This window comes from Sus scrofa, chromosome 16, assembly GCF_000003025.6.
Source record: "Sus scrofa isolate TJ Tabasco breed Duroc chromosome 16, Sscrofa11.1, whole genome shotgun sequence".
NCBI classification, from domain to species: Eukaryota; Metazoa; Chordata; class Mammalia; order Artiodactyla; family Suidae; genus Sus; species Sus scrofa.
In genome coordinates this window covers 15516624-15537059 of record NC_010458.4, presented here as the reverse complement: position 1 = coordinate 15537059, position 20436 = coordinate 15516624, and the positions used below count along the sequence as shown (strand labels likewise).

General features: G+C 34.4%; 2 long non-coding RNA genes across 2 annotated transcripts in view; one reads left to right on the top strand and one right to left on the bottom strand.

The window, feature by feature from the left end:
* LOC110257287 overlaps positions 1-18791 on the bottom strand; it is a 175161-nt gene extending 156370 nt beyond the window's left edge. Inside the window, exon 1 of the long non-coding RNA XR_002339701.1 lies at positions 18724-18791. This is a non-coding gene — a long non-coding RNA (uncharacterized LOC110257287). The remainder of the gene's footprint in view (positions 1-18723) is intronic.
* LOC110257286 lies at positions 18092-18861 on the top strand. The gene is made up of 3 exons (XR_002339700.1): positions 18092-18178; positions 18283-18402; positions 18771-18861. It is a non-coding gene; the product is annotated as an uncharacterized LOC110257286 (long non-coding RNA).

Here is a 20436-nt window from a genome sequence, read left to right as displayed (position 1 = left end):
ATAAAATCTTTAAGATTAAAAAATTGGGATATTATAAAATTTATATTATTTTGGTGTGTAATATTATTTGAATTGTTATAAATTGTTTACATCTATATTTTTACAGCTGTATATTAGCTATATGTACATATACCCCTTTGTTTACAGAGACTGAAGTAAATTTTATTTATTTAAATATTTAAAATTTTCAAATTGATTTTATAATTAAGTGCATTCAATCATCATTTGTTATTACAGTGTTATTTCCTTCAGATAATATTTACAATTTATAAGCAATTGGTGCAGGATATTTAAAAATAAAAATTAGAAGTTCCTGTCTTGGAGCCGCAGAAATGAATCTGACTAGGAACCATGAGGTTGTGGGTTCGACCCCTGGCCTCACTGAGTGGGTTGAGGATCTGGTGTTGCCTTGGGCTGTGGTGTAGGTCGCAGACACGGCTCAGATCTGGTGTTCCTGTGGCTCTGGCATAGGCTGCAGCAACAGCTCTGATTAGATTCCTAGCCTGGGAACCTCCATATGCCACGGGTGTGGACCTAAAATGACAAAAGACAAATAAATAAATAAAATAAAAATTAGATCTTTTTTTCTGGAAATCTTACCTGAATTGAACTAGAATATTTAGATATCATTGGTAAATCAGAATGTCATGCAATGTTATGTTGATTAGACCTGATGGTATTATATACAGTTAATGGATCATGCCAAAAACAGGAGGATGCTAGAAATGACATTGACACTGCAGCAGGTAGGCATTCAATTTTGAAATGGAAACCTTAAGAAAGTTAAATAAGTGATTTCTTTAATGAACAGCTAGGCAAAATCTAATTTAATCCTCTGTATAATACTGAAATTTAACAAATCAGTATTTGATTTTATGTGATACATTTTGACATATTTTCTTCTTTTGTCCCAATTTATTTTACTTAAAAAACTACTATGTCAACTCATTAAATTGGTTTATTTTCTATTTAATATCTTCCAATATCCAAAAGATGTTAAAATGAAGTATAAATTATTGGTAATAGGTATTACTAAGAGATAAGGTTTTAATACAAAGAGAGAGAAGGAAATGCATTAGAGTCCTTGGTATCAGGATACTTTAAGAAGAGACTGGAACTAGGCATCATGGGAGAGGCTCATTTGGATAGCTGTGGATAACACAGGTAATTTTGAATCTTGACATTCCTCGAACAACTTTGGCCAAGGAGACAGCTTCACTCCACCACACCTGAGAAAACTAGCTTTCTAATTGCTGTATAAAATATTTTCAAAAATTCTTTATCAAAATCTGATAATGCCTCTCCTCCAGATTTTTCTCCCATTTGCCACATCTTATTGCTCTCAAGTACAAAATGAATTAGATTCTAACATAATCTTGAACATAGATATTCAAGATTTATTCTAGAAAAATATAAACTATTCACTGAAAGGCCAAGCCTACAGTTAATTTATATTATTAAGATTCTGAAGACCTTATGTGGGAGGCAATTTCGAAAGTGTTAAACTAAGTAAGAACAAACACTAGGCTTAGTAAAGCCAATCTATTTATTATGGATGCAGTCACCTAAAGTTTCAAATTTACTGTATTGTTTCATGAACATGAGCAGAGAGTTACTGTTGTGATATTTTGGCAATTGTCACCTGGACTAATGAATGGCCTGTTATTAACCTTCAATTTTATCACTCAGAATCCTGAACAAGAGTTAGAATGTCCTTTTCTTTATTTAATATACTTTATTTTTTCCCTCACTGTGAAAAAATAACAGTGCACCCCAAGTCATACACCGGACCCATTGCCTGCTTGAACAGGTCATACCTGTGTTGGTACTCAATGCAGTTTAGACATATTTTAAAATAAAACAGATAAGTGCAATTAAAAAAAAAAAAGAATAGTTCCTGTTTCAGCTCAGCAGTTAATGAATCCGATTAGTATACATGGGGATGCAGTTTGGTCTCTGACCTTGCTCAGTGTGTTGAGGATACCACTTTGCTGTGAGCTGTGTGGTGCAGGTCACAGATATGTCTCGGAACCAGCACTGTTGTGGCTGTGATGTAGGCTGGCAGCTACAGCTCCAATTCAACCCCTAGTCTGGGAACCTCCATATGCCATGAGTGCAACCCTAATAAAATAAAATGTTTTAAAAGTGGGATCTTTGTCATGCTTCAGAGAAAGTATTATGAAGTTTCAGGGAGAATGAAACATTGGAATGGGTCTATTATTTACAAGCTGCTCTGGTTTTTCCTAACCATACATCTTGGGAAGATCAGAAACTTCTCTAATAATCAAAGATTTAGGAAATGCATTAGTGAAGCAAGCACCAGTATTGCTCAAGGAATCTCTCTTGACTGTCTGTTTTGGTTGGAGGTAACCAAATCTCACTGCCATCAAATTTTGTCATTTCATTATTTTTTTAAGATTTGTATCACTCTCCAAAATTGCCTTTTTTATGAGTTTTTATTATCATTGTAAAAGGGTGTATCACTAAGACACCCTTCACATGGGAAGTGAATGAGGGCAAGAACTATGGTGCTTTCTCATACAATATTATCCTAGCCTTATAAAAGTTCATGGCCCAAACTTGGTGGTCTATAAATACATATGGACAGATAAATAAATGAATGGATGAATTATACATTAACAGAATGAGACCATATATTTCAATATGTGCCAATCCCCAAAGACATACTGCTCATAAATGGCTTTGAATTTGAAGGACATTAGATTTATTGAAGACTTTGAGGAGACGTAACATGATTTGCACTTTTAGAAAGAGTACTTTCACAACAGAGGAAAATCTGTCCAAAAAGGGGAGGGCAAACTAGAAGCAATACAGAATAGATAGAATTCTAAACTAAGGTGTATATGACATGCTGAGACAAAAAAAAAAAAAAAATTTGAGGGGGTAAAATCTATTTAACCTAAAAAAAATGACTATTTAGGATAATAAATAAGACAGAAAATGATATTTAGTGTATTACAGATTTTTCTGATTATTATCTTACAAGGCATTGGGAATTTTGTTTTTTCTGTCATATATGTTTCCATAGAAATGGTTAAGTACTTATTCAGTATAATGGCATCCCTCCCATTTAACAGTTCTGAGAGTATGAGTTCATATAAAGAACTTAAAATACTTTTCAAGCATTATATTTGTGTATGTTATAAAATTTATTTTCAAATTTCTTTGAAAATATTTTTGATAGGTTGGAAAGATGCTATCATAAATATATATATTTTTGATCTAACTTCCTAAAGCCCAAGTAGTACATAATACTGAAGATTAATAATTATGCTAAGAAGTGATATTTTAAATTAACTGTTTTTCTCTAATTATAAAATTTCATCTTATAAAACATTATGTAACTGCCACAGTCATCTAGGATTTAAATATATTTACATTATACTTCAATAAATCATTTAATTATCTGGAAATCCTTTCAGTCTAAGAAATTGTGAATCATTTATTATGCTATGATTTCACTTAAAAATGAGAAATTAAAGAAAAAATTCTATGTGGATGTAACCTTGGGTTCGTGAGTGGCCTAGGTCTCTTTCTGTTCTTTGAACTTCCTGGTCTTGAGCAAATAGAAACCCTAAATTCCTATAAAGATGGATGGTCTGTCAGCTAGGTTTGTGATTCATATTTTGTATAATGAATTCTTAATCTCTTTAAAATCATAAAAAACCCAAACACCTGATTATTTTAGGAGGAATGCTTTAGTCTCCAGAGGAAACTATAAATTACATCAAGTAAAAGAAAGTTTATTTTCAAAGTTTGGGATAAGGGATTTTTTTTCATTCACTCTAGAAGGCATTCAATAGAGTAACTGTGTCACCATGCTGTACGGTAGAAAAAAATAATGTATTGGGAAATAATAATATACATATATACATATATAATAAATAAAATTAGATATTCTTTGTTCTGAATCTTCCACTCATATGCTGCTTACTTACCTCCAATCTATATGCAAACACCTCACAACTGGACCAGATACAAATCATGAAAATTTTAACTCTAGTATTGCCAGCCAGGAGCATTAATTTAGCACTATTTTTTTCCTGCCACAGATAATCTACATTTTTGTCTTTTGGCTTTTCTTTTTATATTCTGACTATTTCATTTAAATACTTATGAAGAAAAGAGTGATGAGTAGCAAATTTGTGAAGAAATAAACTCAAATTTTTACACTATTCCAAAAGGAAAATATTTACAAAACTGCTTGATTGCACTGAGGAAATCTGCATGTATTTATTACGATTTTGACATAAACAACTTTGAAATCTTGAGAATATCTGTGCTTTCCAATTGAATAAGATTAATAGAAAGTACTTAACAGAATTTTCGAAGTTATATATTATAAAATTTGAGTCTTATGTTTAAGATTTACTCAGTTAATATTTTTAGTTTCATTAATTAAATGTTTCAGTTATTAAAGTACTACCTGAGCCATATGGTATATGAGATAAAATGCAAGGGAGTGATTTAGGAAAAAAAAATAAGTAGAAAAAATACTAAAAATTATATCTGAAATAGTATTTTTCATTGGAGCACTACTGCCATTTGGGAAAGGATAATTTTTCCTTGTGCTGGATAGTCCCATGCATTGCAGCATGTGTGGCATTCCTGGTCCTTTGCCACTAAATTACAGTAGCAACTCCCAGTCATTTGGGCTTCAAATAATTCTGTCACCAAATACAAGTGCACTTGGTTGTTATCACTCCTGGTAAAGAGAGTTTTCTTGTACTTCTATGTAATCTATAGTGTGCCACACCATCTAGCAGAGTTCTTTTTAATACTGCTGACTATTGAAGCTATTTCTACATTTTTCCTTCAGTCCCACCAGTAAGTGAGGATCCCTTCCAAGAGAGCTGAATTTCTCTCTCACTTTTTTTTTTTCCTTGTTCCTGCTGCTTTGACCTATCCTCCAATGACACCATTCAGCAAGGTACCACATCTTATGGACTTGAAGAAAATTCTTAACTATTTGGATTTTAGCATGCTATCCAAATATACTTACAATGATTTTACATTATTTCCTTTGTCACAAACTTCCCCTCCCCCACCTCTGGTTCTAAGCAGGGCAAAAGAAACCACACTAGTTCTTTTAACAAAGTTCTCATAAAGAATTATTTGAACAGGTAATGGAGGAATGAAAAGGCAGAAAATGCCATATGGGCACTAAGGATTCTGAGAAACAGTAACTGCAGGAAAGATTCCATCTGTAGAGTTGGAAGAAACAAATGGATGAAGTTAAGATTAGAGATTTTGAAAATTATATTAAAGACCTAGAGAGTACAGATTCAAACTTGGAAAACAAGGCACTGACAAATTGGTGTTAGAGCCAGTGTCTAGGAGAGCATTGAGATGTTCTCTTAAAAATTCAGCTAACTCACCAGATAGGGTATGTAGAACAAGTGTTGTAATGTTAGACATGATATGGTATAGATATTGAACCAATGGTCATTATATCTTGCGGAGATGTCAACAGATAGAGAACTTACATAGAATTGACTAGTATTATCATCCCTCTCAGTGACTAATTGAAGATTTTGTATATCTCATTTTTTTCTATTGTATGAGGGATTAAGGATCCTGGTCTTTGAAGTGGGGGAAGTAGATCACTTCCATGAAATAAAGTTATGAATACTATAGGTTCATTTTGAGCTGAGAATGCTTTTGAGAAACATGTGAGTTTTCCTGGGAAATAAAATACTGATATAGTCTGTTAAGATTTCTAACAACAAAATAACACTGAGGGCTTATACCATCTTCTTTCTGTGTCTTTACATGACAGAGAAAAGAAGGTTTGGTGTCTCTTCCTTTTTCCATAAGGCCACAAATTCCATCGTGGGGACTCCATACTTATAACCACACCCAAACCGAATTATTCCCAAAGGTCCCACCTCTAAATACCAATATATTGTTGTTAGATTTTCAGTATATGAATTGGGGGGGGGTATAAACATTTAGCTCTGAACAAATACCATAAAGCAGAGATAATAGTTGGATTTTTTACATTGTAGAATGGTGACATGACAGATATCATGTCATATGAAATTATCCATTGTCCTGAAAATGAATTTTCTTTGTTCTCTTTTCCAGGCATAATATTGACACCTAGTTACAACTTTTCAGTTAAAATTTGGTAGACTTAATATGTCTGTTTTGTTTGCTGACTTGTACAATGGTAGGTGTTTTCTAATCAATGCCCTTAATTTCAGAAGAAAGTCTCTCTAAGCTGTCTTAAATTGATGTATAGAATCCTTTAAATAATATGTTAATAAACATAGAGTTACTAACAGTTTACATTGCAGTGCACTGAAGTAGATGGTGGCAGGGGACATCTTGTGGTAAAAGCAGCAAGTGAGTTTCTTTGAACAAAATTTGGAATTTATCAAAAGATGATCATTTTACATGTAGAAGAAAATAGAGGAATGATAAATGTAAGACACAGAAAACAGAACTAAAGAAGAAACAATATAACTATTACCTATAAGAATCTCTACTGGAATTGACTTACACAATCTACACATGGCAAACACAATTATAAAAAAATGATAGAAACAAAGGCTTTAAATTTAAATATTCCACTTTTTGGTCTATATAAAATTATTTAAGTGTACCAATGTCTATTATCTAGGTTCTCATTTCCAATTATCATTGAACCTGCTCACTTCTCATATTTCCTTCCAAGACTATATTTTAAGAATAAAAAATACTAAGAATAGTTTCTTCATATAAAAGAGAATGATTTTGACTCTTGATTTACAACACAGATTAAATAATTTTGGTTATATTTGCTTCTATCCACTTATATCTCTCTGCCTGGTATCGTTTATTTTGTAATTATATTGCTGGACCACTTCACATGTTTCTGGATATTGTACATATCATAAAACATTAGTTATGTATTTCCTCAGTACATTTCTACCTAAAAGTGAAGTGATTATTATATGTAAAACATGCAAAAACTGTATCATTTAAATCCCATTTCAACATTTACATGTTCCTAACATTCCCCCAAATTGTCTTTATTGTTTTGTTTATAAACTAGGATTCTAATAAAAATGGAAGTATAACTTTTTTAGTGTACATTTCTTCTTTTTTTGGCTTTAAAATCTTTCTTTACATTTGTTGTGAAAATTTTCATACATATAGAAATATTAAAACCATTTTACAGTAAATATTACTTATCACTGATATTTTATCATTAATATTTTACTTATCACATATCTATTCATCACTTCATCCCTATGTTTGTCCTTCATTCTACCACAATTGGCATTGGCTATTTTACCAAAAGTCTGCAAAACGTGCAGGTGAGGCTGATAGTTGTCCAGCATATCTAGTGCAAGGATGACTGCTTGAAGTTTAATTAATTGTGATGAACTTGGGTCCCATTATAAATTAGGATTTCCTAGTTAATGCATTGAAAATAGCAACTTCCTGCTGAGCTCCATCATGTGCATTGATGGTGATGTCCTCTGTAAACTGACTGAATCTTATTCTCTGTTTACTCAGTTAATCTCAGGAAGTTCCTTAGGTAGCCAGGAAGTCTGGAAAAGCAGTGACCTCCTCTAGCAATAGGACATTTGTTAAAAGATACTACAGGTAGAATATACAATAAGGTCCATATTTACCTCTATCCTGTAGCAAGGTGGTTTCAATAGGTGTGCTGAGTTTGCAGGTTGCTGCTTCACTGGTCCAAACCACAGTAGATAGTTTTAGAGTGAAAGATAAGGAATTACCATTCTAATGGTATATACTACAGGCCTAAGAGGGGCAGTTTCTTGCATCAGAAACCCATGAGCAACTTCTGGCAACAAAATTGCAGGCTTAAGACTCTAGGAGCCATCAGATGAAATTTCTAAAGCCTCTACAGTGAAGGAGTTTTTGTTGGCATTAATGGAAGTCCTGCATGAATCGCTGTATGTACAGATACTAGCACATTCTGTTGAGGGGAGGCTCACTCAAGATGGGCTGATTTGTAAGTAATCAAATAATTGGCCTTAAGTAAAAATTGTAAATAATAAATATTTTGCCTTCAGGACCACCCCAAATATCCTAAAATTCTTCTCTTGTTATAATATCATGGTTGCTGAGAGTGTTGATCAATAGCTCTCTTTTACAATGTTAGGGATAGAGTATCCTTCAGTTGACAAGAGAGTTTACAGAAATTTAAATGAGATGTTGGGATTTGCCATGTGGAGAGCAATACCCATACCTTTCTGTGAGCCCTTTTGTGAATAACTTTATATCCTGAATGAGTATGACCCATGAACTTTGGAGGAGGAGGATGTCATTAGTGGAAGTTTATACTTGTACTCTTAAATAGAATTAGATGCTGTTCAGAGCATTCCTGGAAAGACTATGTGAACTATCAAAGCTATTGTGGTACCTTATGGATACCCAGGTAAGCGTATACGGCATATTTTCATCTGAGATGTTGAAATAGGTACTAAAGAGAATATATTAGCCTGAACTAATAACAGCAATATATTTCTAGTGGCTCAGAGTTTCAATAACATTGGTTATAGAAATCTCAGTAGATGGGACCATGACATTAAGTGGCTTTAGTTTTGATAATCCATGTGAGGTGCCATTCATTCTTTCCAAGTTTAAGAACAGACCAGATTGGATTGTAAATAGAGAAATAGTGGAAATAATCACTCCCTCTTTGAATAAGTCTTGTACAATGAGTTTGAATCTTTGATAGAATTTATATTGGGCCATATTAACTATTTTATCTCAGGGAGAAGGTCCAAGGGGTCTTATCTTTCAAGACAATTTGCAAGTTCCCAAGGCTTAATTTTAGCTTATTATTCATTGGATCAGAGTGTCCAAGTACACTGTGGGATATTTTAGAATAATGGATGCTATGAGCACGGGAAATTTAAGCAAGGTGATAGTTACAATAGTTATGGTGATGCATGCCTATTTGTCTTCTATTTTTGTTCAGTAGTGTCTTTCTAAGATTATAGCAGCACCTCATTGAAACTTAGCGGGTTATCAAGATATAAATTAAATTTGAGACTCTGTATTGATTAGGGCCATGAATGACTGACAAATTGTTTATTTCAATAGATGTTAAAACAGAGACTATGTTTTAGAGGTGTAAAGACAAAATCTGTGCCTGGTTATTTCTTTGCTATATAAATTATTTTAGTAAGTCCTGTATATCTCATTGGCCAAATTTCTTTCTTTTTTGCTTTTATTATTTCATTCCTCCCAGATTTATAAGTTTCTTCCTCCCAAGAGCCTCAAATCATTACTGTCAAGATTAAACACCACCCCCTTGGAAATGACTGACTTAATTCCTTGGCTCTATCATGAGGGTGTTATGAGTACTTTTCCTTGTAACCCTGATGTGCAGTTTCTTTCTTGGTTACAGAGATGTAGGTAGCAGTGGCAATAACAAAGGTATTTTGTGGGATCCTACTAAGCCATCTGCTTTTAGAACTGTGACCCTCAATAAACCAATCAGTATCTACTTTTTCTCCACAAAAACAACCATCTGCTGGGCCCATATATCAGATATGGTACAAGTTTTTCACATGAATGCTCTGTAAAATGGCAGCCAACACCAAGCTGAGACATACAGGCAAAGTTCATAGGGTAGGAATTGCTCCTCTAAACCTCATGTCAGTCATAGCATATGCTGAAATATACAGGCATAATTTCATCCAAGACACACTGATAGGTGTAAGCTAAGTCACAAACCCAGGACTACTTTAAGGGGGGCCTCAGTCCAGTACTCAAACACTTAAATGCCAATTATCAAAACTTCTGACTTAGGTGGGTAATATACACAACCAAAGCTATATAGAACTCAGCAAAAATAGCACAAAGCAGTACAGCTTAAAGTGAAAGCTAGCCAGCAAGAAGCAGCTCAAAGTGTATGCTTCAGTTAGGCAACAGAGCCAGTTAGGAAACAAAGCAAGAGAAGAAAGATCCCAGGGAGTGATGGTCATCACCTAAACACACTGATGATGATGCCAATTGTTGCAGTCACTATGAATAGATAGGATGGACCCACCCATTCAGAATGGCTTCATACATAAAGAATGGTGACACCATACATATACACACATCAAAAGAGAATAAAAAGATTTATTACTCACATATTGAAGCTTTCTGGAAATAGCAGGGTGACTCACAAGAAAGTTGAAAAAAGGAATTGAGAGAGCAGAGATAGAAAACTGGCTTGGAGTTTTTTATGGCTGTTAAGAGAGTGGGCCTAGAATGAAGATTTCCACATAGGCAGGGAATTTCAACCAGCACCAAAGGAGGGAGTATCCAGGCTTTCTTAGCCTTTCCATATGTAGGGAACAGGGGGAAGAGAGAGGGGTGAGCCTAAATATGCCATTAGTCAAATATCACAAAAATATTCAGACTATTTATGACAACTGTGCCTAGAGAGCAGATATGGCTAAAATGTTCTAGGAAGTACCCAGAGTTACCAGTGATTTTAAATTTTATTACCACTTCTAAAAAATGTAAGTTATTCTGCAGAGATAATATTAGACTAAAGCAAGGGAACCAAATTGGTACATTCTTGTGATATAAGAAAATAAGTAAATATGTCTCTCTGATATTCTCAGTACATGGGCAGAGCTCAAGTTTTTCTCAAAATTAAATCAGCCTTTGTGAATATATGTACAGACAAATCCTACATGGAATTATTATCAATATTGTTAAAATTTTATTTTTGCTTTTTGAAACCTCATATTAAAGTTAATTTAGTTATTATTTAACATTTTGCAAGCCCTTTTCAATATTTAAGTGATTACTCAATACTACCAAATAGGAGTTAGAACAGAAAATTCTCAATATATTACTCTTCTAATATTATGTTTTGTAGAATGACAAAGGTTTTACCCTGGTAAGACTGCCAAGTCCTTCATTTTTTGTGATGAATATAAAAAGCCATATCTATGTATTTTGGATTTATAACAGAAAATAATTCTATGGTAATGTCTTACTGAAGGGGTTAATTATATTAAAATATATTAAAATTATAAATCCATCTATGATATTCATATAGAAAGAAAAATACTTTTATACCAAATATATTTAGGAGATTTAACATTCACATATAGATATAAAATTCACTAGCTCATTTTAATCAGCAATAATGACCATTTTACCTTGTAATACATGTATTCTAGTTCTAAAGTACTTAATATTCAATTAAATTATTCATTCACTTCCCCTAAGCATACAATGACATATTGCCTAACTTAATATTAGCCTTTTTATTAGTTCAATAAAATAGTTCAATATCTTAACATGTTCAATTAAGAAACAGTTGCATTCATTCACAAAGGTACATTAAGTTTTACTGTGAATCCAAACCCCACTTGGTCTTCCAACCACAAAACATAAAAGTAAAATCTATAGTCCATATTTAATATCTATTAATTGATTCTTTAGTACTCAAAACTACTGATGAAATGCAACAGAGAATAATGAATTCTAAACTGAATTAGTCAAATAACCTCTGTATTTTCAGGGTTCAGGTCATTTTCATATTTAAGAAGAGATCAGATCAACTTTCACCTTTTAAATTTTAATTCTCATTGTAATTCAAAGTTCACATTTGCACTTATTACCTTTAAATTATATGAAACTCCACTGTCCAATATGATAATCATTTGCCACATGTGGTCATTTTAATTTCAATTTCAATTAATTAAAATTTTAAACTGTCAATGCTTCAGTCACACTAGCCACATTTCAAAGGCTCACAAGTGGTTAGCAACTGCCATATGGGGCAGAGTAGAAAAAGAATTGAAATTAGACCATCATCTCAGAAAGATTATAAAATAAGCAAGGTATAAAATTGCACCAAAGCACAAGGAATACAGAGTGTTTTAGTGTAGACTAGAAGAACAATATTCATATACTTAGCTTATAGATTAAACAATTGTTCAATTATGTGCATCAGGAAATTTTTAAAAATGTATCACGTATTGTCTGCATTTTTTTACACGTGATACAATTTTAAATAGTATTTTGGATAGTTCATGCATTAAAAAATTCAGAAAATATCAAACTCTACAAAGAAATAATCCCCAAAGTTCCAGTAATGAAAACAATCAATATATATTTTTTGGAACTTTTTTCCTAGAACTTTGTTTTTTCTAGACATAATTTTAATTATTTTTTTAACTCAATGAATTTTTTACATTTGTAGTTGTACAATGATCATCACAATCCAATTTTATAGGATTTCCATCCCACAATTTTAAAATAATTACCAAGTTATCTCTTACAGAATGCAAATTTTCAAAAATTATCTTTTCACAACTATATGTAAATCCCGTTACCACACATTTTCCTAAAAAAAGATTACTCTCTCTAGTTTTACATAGCTGCAGTCACAGCTATGCTGTGTAAAAATCTATACATATTTTACAGTTCTAATATAATAATTTTTATCAAAATTAGATTTTTGTAATTCCTCAATTAAGCTATTATTATTTCTCTGATTGTAAAGTAATAGAATATTAGAAAAACATAACATTTATGTTGAGAAAAATCATTCTCTCTTATTTTATCTTTTCCTGTATCCTTAAAGGGATTCTTATTCAAAGCAACGAGCTTCTCTCTTTAAATCTGTTCTACTTATGAGAGATTAGTTGCTGGTCTTAGCATGTGATTTGCTATTCCTCTTTAAGAATGTACTAAAAGTTAAAAGCAGCAATTTTAACATTATGTCCCCAAAGCAAGAGGGATTACTACATTTTTATGAAAGCATGAAATGTTACAACAGGATTACTATACCCATTAGTGAGAGATAAATTCCAGAATTGGTTGAATAGGACTTTAAACATTCTTTTATCTTTTACTGATTAGCTATTTTTGAGATCTCTGACATGTGAATTGTGGAGAAAAATATAAAATTAAGAACCAATAACATATTTATGTGGTAATTGGTTGGAACACCAGGTCTGTTACAGTTTCTATAAAACTAGAGACATGCCAGTTTGATTTTCCCCCCTAACAGTTCTGAAACAAAGAATATATTATAGTTAGATTTGGGGAAAGTGATCCAGATAGTACAAATAAGGGAATGGAAAAAAAAAGTGACAGAGGAAAGAGAATATCCAATCCAATGAAGGGTGATTTTATAAGTAAGACATGAGATGGGCAATTACAACTCAATCTTCTTGGAAATACCAAAGAAACTATGTAGAATGTTTCAGAATTGTTCTAAGGTAAGACGAGGAGACAGGAATATTTAAGCTCTGAGTGTTAACTATGACAGACAACCTTAAATCTCAGGCATTCCAGCACCATCCAGCTGAGAAACCTAGCTAGCTCTGATGGCACTCTAGGAAGCCCTGGGAAACACATGTGCCTGAGGTGAAAAGCTGTCAGTATTGGTGGAAAATGTCCTCTGCAGATCTAACTGGACCCAGATGTGGCTGAGACAATACAAGGCAGTGCATCTACACTTACTTTTATATTTTACTTATTGCAGCATTCCTATCTGCTCATGACCTACACTGTTTTCTGTTTTGGAAACTTTAAAGAAAGAGCAGCCATAGTCTTAAAAAAGGTGATACAGGAGGGTGAGACCAAAGGCTAGAGTCCATGTACTGCAGCAATACCAAAGGCAATAGTTAATATTTATCTCCTTTCTCAACTAATTGTAACCCTCATCTTTGACTAGTATTTCAGCCAGTTGACTTTATGTTTGGAAGCTCCCAGAGCTACTCTAGAGAATCTTCTTTGTTCTAGACTTATTCTTCCTTTATTACATAACAACATACCATAGAACCATGTTACATAGGCAATTCACCTACCAATAGAGTAATGCCATGTTTTATTTTATATTATATTTTATTTTATTTTATTGATTGGTTCATTGATTGATGGGCCATCATTTGGAAACCAAAATGACCTGGAAGTACCTGTAAATTCAGTTCATCAGGAGTTCCCATCATAGCTCAGCAGAAATAAATCTGACTAGTGTCCATGAGAACGCAGGTTCAACCCCTGGCCTCGCTCAGTGGGTTAAAGATCCGATGTAGTTGTGAGGTGTGCTGTAGGTCGCAGACGCGGCTTGGACCTGGCATTGCTGTGGCTGTGGTGTAGGCCAGCGGCTACAGCTCCAATTCGACCCCTAGCCTGGGAACTTCCATATACCGCAGGTGTGACCCTAAAAAGACCAAAAAAAAAATTTAGTTCATCAGAAGAGATTTTCTCCCCTTACCCAAGCTTCACCTTGGTACACCTACATAACATCATATCTACTACATGCTTCATCCACACAATACCCATTTTGATGGTGTAGATGAACTTTAAAAAAAAACAAACACTCTATTAGCTTGTAGTTTATGAAGTTTGTAGTAGAACCAAATGGTAGTACAAACCAATTTAATTATGGCTGTATCCTCTCCATCCTAAAATAGATGTTTTGTTCCAAGAGGATATAATAAATGATTTTATATTGTTTCTCAGGCACTTTATCATCTCTCAGATAGCAATTTTAAAGAAGCATCAAGAACAAAATGACCAAGTGCAGAAAAGACAATTCCATATGCAAAATAGATGTCAATCCAAGGGAGGAAATCTTGCTACCTCCTCCAAGATGGAAGGCATCTCATGTCAACAACTTGAGAAGTGATTGACTGGTTTTATGAAAGAGTTATGTCATATTTAGAGTTCAGTTATGTCCTTTGATGCTGACAGACTAGACATTAATGGCTGCTGTCCATAAGATAAGCCATGGTGAGAGAGAGCTCATGTGGTTGAACCTAATTTACATTCATATCACCATGGCTACACAATACATGAGACTATTTTTCAAACACTGGAGTAGTTTGAGATAAAAACTGGTTATCATGCACCAAATGTATTATGCTGTCTCCCTGGGTTTTTTTTTTAGCAGCACCACTGTGGTGGATTCCTTTTGTTGGGTATGGTTCTTATAATAAAGATTCTCCCATTTTGTACCTACTTCTATTGTTTCATACATATGCTTCTTTCTCAGGCTCATTGGTCAGATCATTCAGTTTTGCTCTTTGAAGCCACTGACCATCAGTCAATTCATTGGCCGTACATTGCCTAACTATGTAAGCCTTACAGAACACTGCTCCACAGTGTTGAAATTTGATGACTAAGTGGACTGTTCATAGCACTGAGATTTTCCTTCACCCTGACTTTCAGAACCATCCCTAAGTGGTACTTCATGGTGACAGCTATTAATTTTCAGTTTTTAATAACATATCAGACAACTAATTTGCAAATTAAATCTGGGTGTTTTCATCACTGTATCTACTTGAGCCAAATACTAAAATGTATCATGTCCATTTCATGAAGGATCACTGCCTATCTAATAATGTCTTGTAAAATCACAATTTCTAACTCATGAAGGCATGTCTGATTTTATAGTTGGTGATTCATAATCAAGACCTCACATGCTACCAGGGTCTAGAAATAATACTGATAGCAACTTTTCCAATATTGAACAGTTCTTGAACCACATAAAGTTCTGTACCATGACTTTCCCTATAGGCTATTGTCTCATAGATATCCTTACCTACCTTCAGTATCTATAGCATAATTTTTCCTGCTGGGTCATATGGCCTGAGTGGAATGACAGCTTAAACCAGAGTCTGGCTCTGCTACAAAGTCTTCTTTAATTTCAGGGCCCATTTAAATATGGAATCCTTCCAAGCAACTTGTTAAATTGCTTGGGGCAATATTTCCAAGTGTGCTACATATTGATTTTAAAATATGCAGATGACACCAATTATGAGTCTCTTTCTTAGAGATAAGCTGTACTAGATGGGATATTTTCAGGATACACATCACTGGACTCTGAAAATATTTACCAATGCAGCACTTTGCTAAAACAATGTACATTTTCCCTCTCATGGTCTTGCACACTTGTGTCTAAACAGGACATCCAGGTACTTGCCACTTCCTGTTTATCATGCCTGATTAGCAACATAAATTTATAGACTTCCGTAACGGTTAATGGAATATCAAGATGGCCAAGGCACCTCCAGATTACATAGCAAAATGAATATTATGGGCCATAAATTCAGCCAGAGCCAAAAAAGTGGATGTATTGGATGTATACAATTTTTCTTTTGTAAATATGACTTTTTTGATTGATTTTTCTAATGGGGATGGAAAATAAGAAAATTACCACATAAGTATCCAATTAGCAAACTCTAAAAGCTGTGTTAATCTGTCTATTAAAAATACCATATTTGATATAACAGCTACAATTGAGCTAGTAATTGGATAAATTTAGACTAGTCCACTGTCATTCAACATGATCTGTGCAGCTTTTTCAGACACCATACTGGTGAACTTAATATTAATATCATGTAGACTATCAGACCTGTATCTTTTAAATATTTGAGAGTAGGAACAATTTCTGCTATCCCACTTAGAATGTGGCTAAGTTGTGGTGATTTTAGCAACTTTTAATTAACTTTCTTGCCATAATGACACTTTTCCACAGTTATAGAACTAATATGATGACAGAACTGTGATTTACTGCCAATTATGACTCAACTCAGATGCCACAAAAAGACCATAGAATTAATCCAAAAATCCATAAATCTACTGTACTCCAAGGGATGGTCATGAGATAATTTTTTAACTCATTTATTATGCCCCAAACATAAATGAAAATACAGCATTTCAAGTTCTTTTGATTCTAAATCAGGTCATAACTTATACTCATCAGATATTGGCAGAAATAGGTATTATTTTCTCATTGCACAGTTGCTCTGGTAAATATTCTTTTTTTTTTTTTTTTTTTTTTTTTTTTAATTTTATTTTCCCACTGTACAGCAAGGGGGTCAGGTTATCCTTACATGTATACATTACAATTACAGTTTTTCCCCCACCATTTCTTCTGTTGCAACATGAGTATCTAGACATAGTTCTCAATGCTATTCAGCGGGTGGTAAATATTCTTAGGTCTCTTTAAGGAAAAGATTATTATTATTATTATTTTTTATCTTTTGTCTTTCGTCTATCCCAGGGGCTCTCCATCAGCATATGGAGGTTCCCAGGCTAGGGGTCTAATCAGACCTGTTGCTGCTGACCTATACCATAGCCACACCAATGCCAGATCTGAGCCACGTCTTTGACCTACACCACAGCTCACAGCAACGCCAGATCCTTAACTCACTGAGCGAGGCCAGGGATTGAACCCACAACCTCGAGGTTCCTAGACGGATTCAATTGCCCTTCACCACGACGGGAACTCCTATGGTAATATTTATTATATGAATACATAATAGTGTCACAAGGTCCTTCCTAAAAAGAAATTGATCTTCCTTTCATTTGTTTTTCAGATCAAGATTTTTAGTTATGTCAGCCAACATCTGCCTTGTGGTCTCTAGCTTTTGTCACTTTTTGGTTATGTAATAAGTAGAATTCATGCATGAGTTAAAAACTGCATGCTTTATTTGCCCTTACCATAGATTCTTATGCATCAGAGCTCCCATAACTTTCAAATGCTGGATCTAGAAATCAAGCCAGAGCTCCCATAACTTTCAAATTCTGCTCCAGAAAGCAAGCCCTGCATCCTGTTTTTCTTGTAATTTATCCCAAACTATTACAGTAATTTTTATTCCAGAAACCCATAGACTATCACCAAGCCACCTACTACCAATACCAAGGCTCTTACTGTTATCTGTATGTGGAGTGATTAAATTTCTGCATGTCATTCTGAAAAATATAAAGTTACTTCTGGTACCCACTGTCTTGGTTTTAATTCCTTCAAGAGCAAAGCCAGAGACAAGGGAAGTATATATAGGCAGTTTATTTGAGAAGTAAATCTAAGAAGCTCAAGGGAGGGAGAGGAAGAAGTTTGACAGGCAAACACAAATCCCATGTATTTATACCTTAAATGTAAAACTTGCTAACATCAACAATTGAAGCTAAATACCTTGGGAGTCTATGAGGACCCATGAGGAATGAACCTCAGGATTGTTTCAATAATAGTTAATTGGGTTTTTTAATCTATTGCTTCTCAAGTCCCAGTTGTTGATAATTATCCCTGAGGAGTTAAATCTGATGTTTCTGGGATATCTTACACATGAGCTTAGCAAACTCAGAGAGATGCAGCCACCAGAGGTGGGGAACTGTGAGCCTGAATGGAAACTCCATCACAGCTGAGGTAGGAGAGTATTGGGTAAGTAACATCTGCTCTGAGGTATTAGGGGGAATCTAGCATGTAAAGTTTTTCAATTAAATGTGGTACATGCAATTCCTGTGTTTTTTATCTTGCTAAAACAGATAAAAACTTTATCTGTACAAATTGACTCAAACTGTTGACCACCACGTGTAGGCAGTGGGATGGACATTTCCCAGGACCAATCCCCACTCTTTCTCTCCTTCACTCTGTATCCAAATGGGGTAAGTTTTACTGACAGCAATACCTGGAGCCCCTTCCGCCATGGCTTCTGGTCTCATTAAGGCATGAGATTCAGCGGCAGACCAGAGGGCAGGTAGAAGAAAACATTGAGAGCTTTCTCGCAGCGCTTTTATGTGTTTGCCTTTCCCCTTCCTCAGGCCACAACATGGATCAGATCTCACCCCCCCCCCCAAAGCCACCTCTACCCCGCCCCATTTTAGTCAGAAATCTCCGGAGAAGCAAAACAAATAGTGTCACTGGCAAGCCTATTAACATTTCCTGGGAAATAAAAATAAAATACAGGTAATAAAATAAAGTCTAACCTTTTTTTTTCTTCCTTCGTGCTTAGTCTAGTCTCATTTGCTCGCAGGTTACCGTGTGCAGACGGTTTGTACCTGGCACTTCAGGCCAGAGTTCCTAGTCAACACTTCAGCTCCAGACAGTGCGGATAAGCTCTGCTCATGACACTCAGCTCAAGATGGCAGCAGTGGTGGGCCGTGTGCAAAACTCGGTGCTCTGCAATTCAGTCTTGAGCCTGAGCAGCACAGCTGTGCCCGCCTAGTGGGAACTCCACCCCTCCCATCTCCTCCCCACACCCAGCTGACTGCAATCTAGATAGCAGCCCTGCACACATAATGTTGGGGAGAGATTGGACTTGGCTCTCCATTCTTTGATCAAAAAATAAACTTTCTTTTGCTTGTGAATGGAACCCAGTCTCTTTCTAGAGACCCCAGGCAGAAGAACCCTTACTGGGGCTCAAATAGAGTCAGTAATACTTGTTTTTATTAAAAAGCTTGCTGCCTTTTGAAGTTTTTTTTTCTCTCTAAAGAACATCTGAGTAACTTTTTTAAAAACCAAATATACCACTATCATTCAAACTGTAGCTCACTATGTGACAAATCAAATTTCAATTATTTTAAACTGAAATACAAGGATCAAGTCTTTTTTTTTTTTTAATGCCACATTAGAAAGGGTCATTTGCTTCACTCAGCTCATCAATTTAAATGTTAATCTCTTCCAGAAATGCTCTCACAAACACACCCTGAAATAATGTTTGATCAGCTGTCTGGGTATCCCATAGCTCAAGTCATGTTGACCCATAAAATTAACCCTTACACTCTTCTTGCTACTTAAATTCTTAGTAGCAATGACTTCATACTCTGGCTAGTTAGTGTTTCATTACTTCACTGACAGTTACATTCTCTCAGAATTTGTAGACAATCCTCTTATGAAACTCTTTTTAATAATCTCAGAGTGTTTCAACTACTTTTTATATTCAAACAATAATGAAAGAGAAAAGAAGAATTGACCAAATGCATCATCTGCTTAAGATGATATAGGTGACATTGACACTAGACATTTGCTAGTCTGTCTTTGGAGGAAATTCTAAATGACAAGGATTTTCAACATTATCTTAAAATTCACAGATTCAAATGGAGGCAACTGGATCCATATACCTAGGTCAATGGTCAAGACCTATCAAATCCATAGAGTCAGAGTGTATGAGGAGGTGTTAAGTAACCTCTCCCAGTACTAATAAAAATCAAGAAAGTGAACTAGAAGTAATATTCAGTTCCTGGGAAAACCTTTGGCAAAATAGGCTTTGGAGCAACCAAGATATAATTGGTGTGAACTCCATAAATCGATTCTAATTTAATAGACATTTGAATTGTTTATTTTTTGACTGATATGAACATTTTTTCAATTTTTCCATTTTCCACATCTTTAACATTTATGAAGAGCCAGTTGCTACAAACATTCTTTTTCAAGTCTTCTGGTGTAAATAAATACCAGATAAGTGCAGAAAAGTGACTGGTCAGTGAATGGTGCTGCAAAATTATTGTATCCACCTGTGTCCAATCAAGAGCTAGAAACAACACAGTAAATTTGAACAGAAGAAGTTTAATATAAATGATTAAACGTAATAGAGTAAAATAATAAGAGAATTGGCTTATTAAGTGAAGTGAAATCTGAAGAATATTGGAAAAGTAAATACTTGAAATATTGAAACAGCAAATAAAGTTCTGTCACCACTC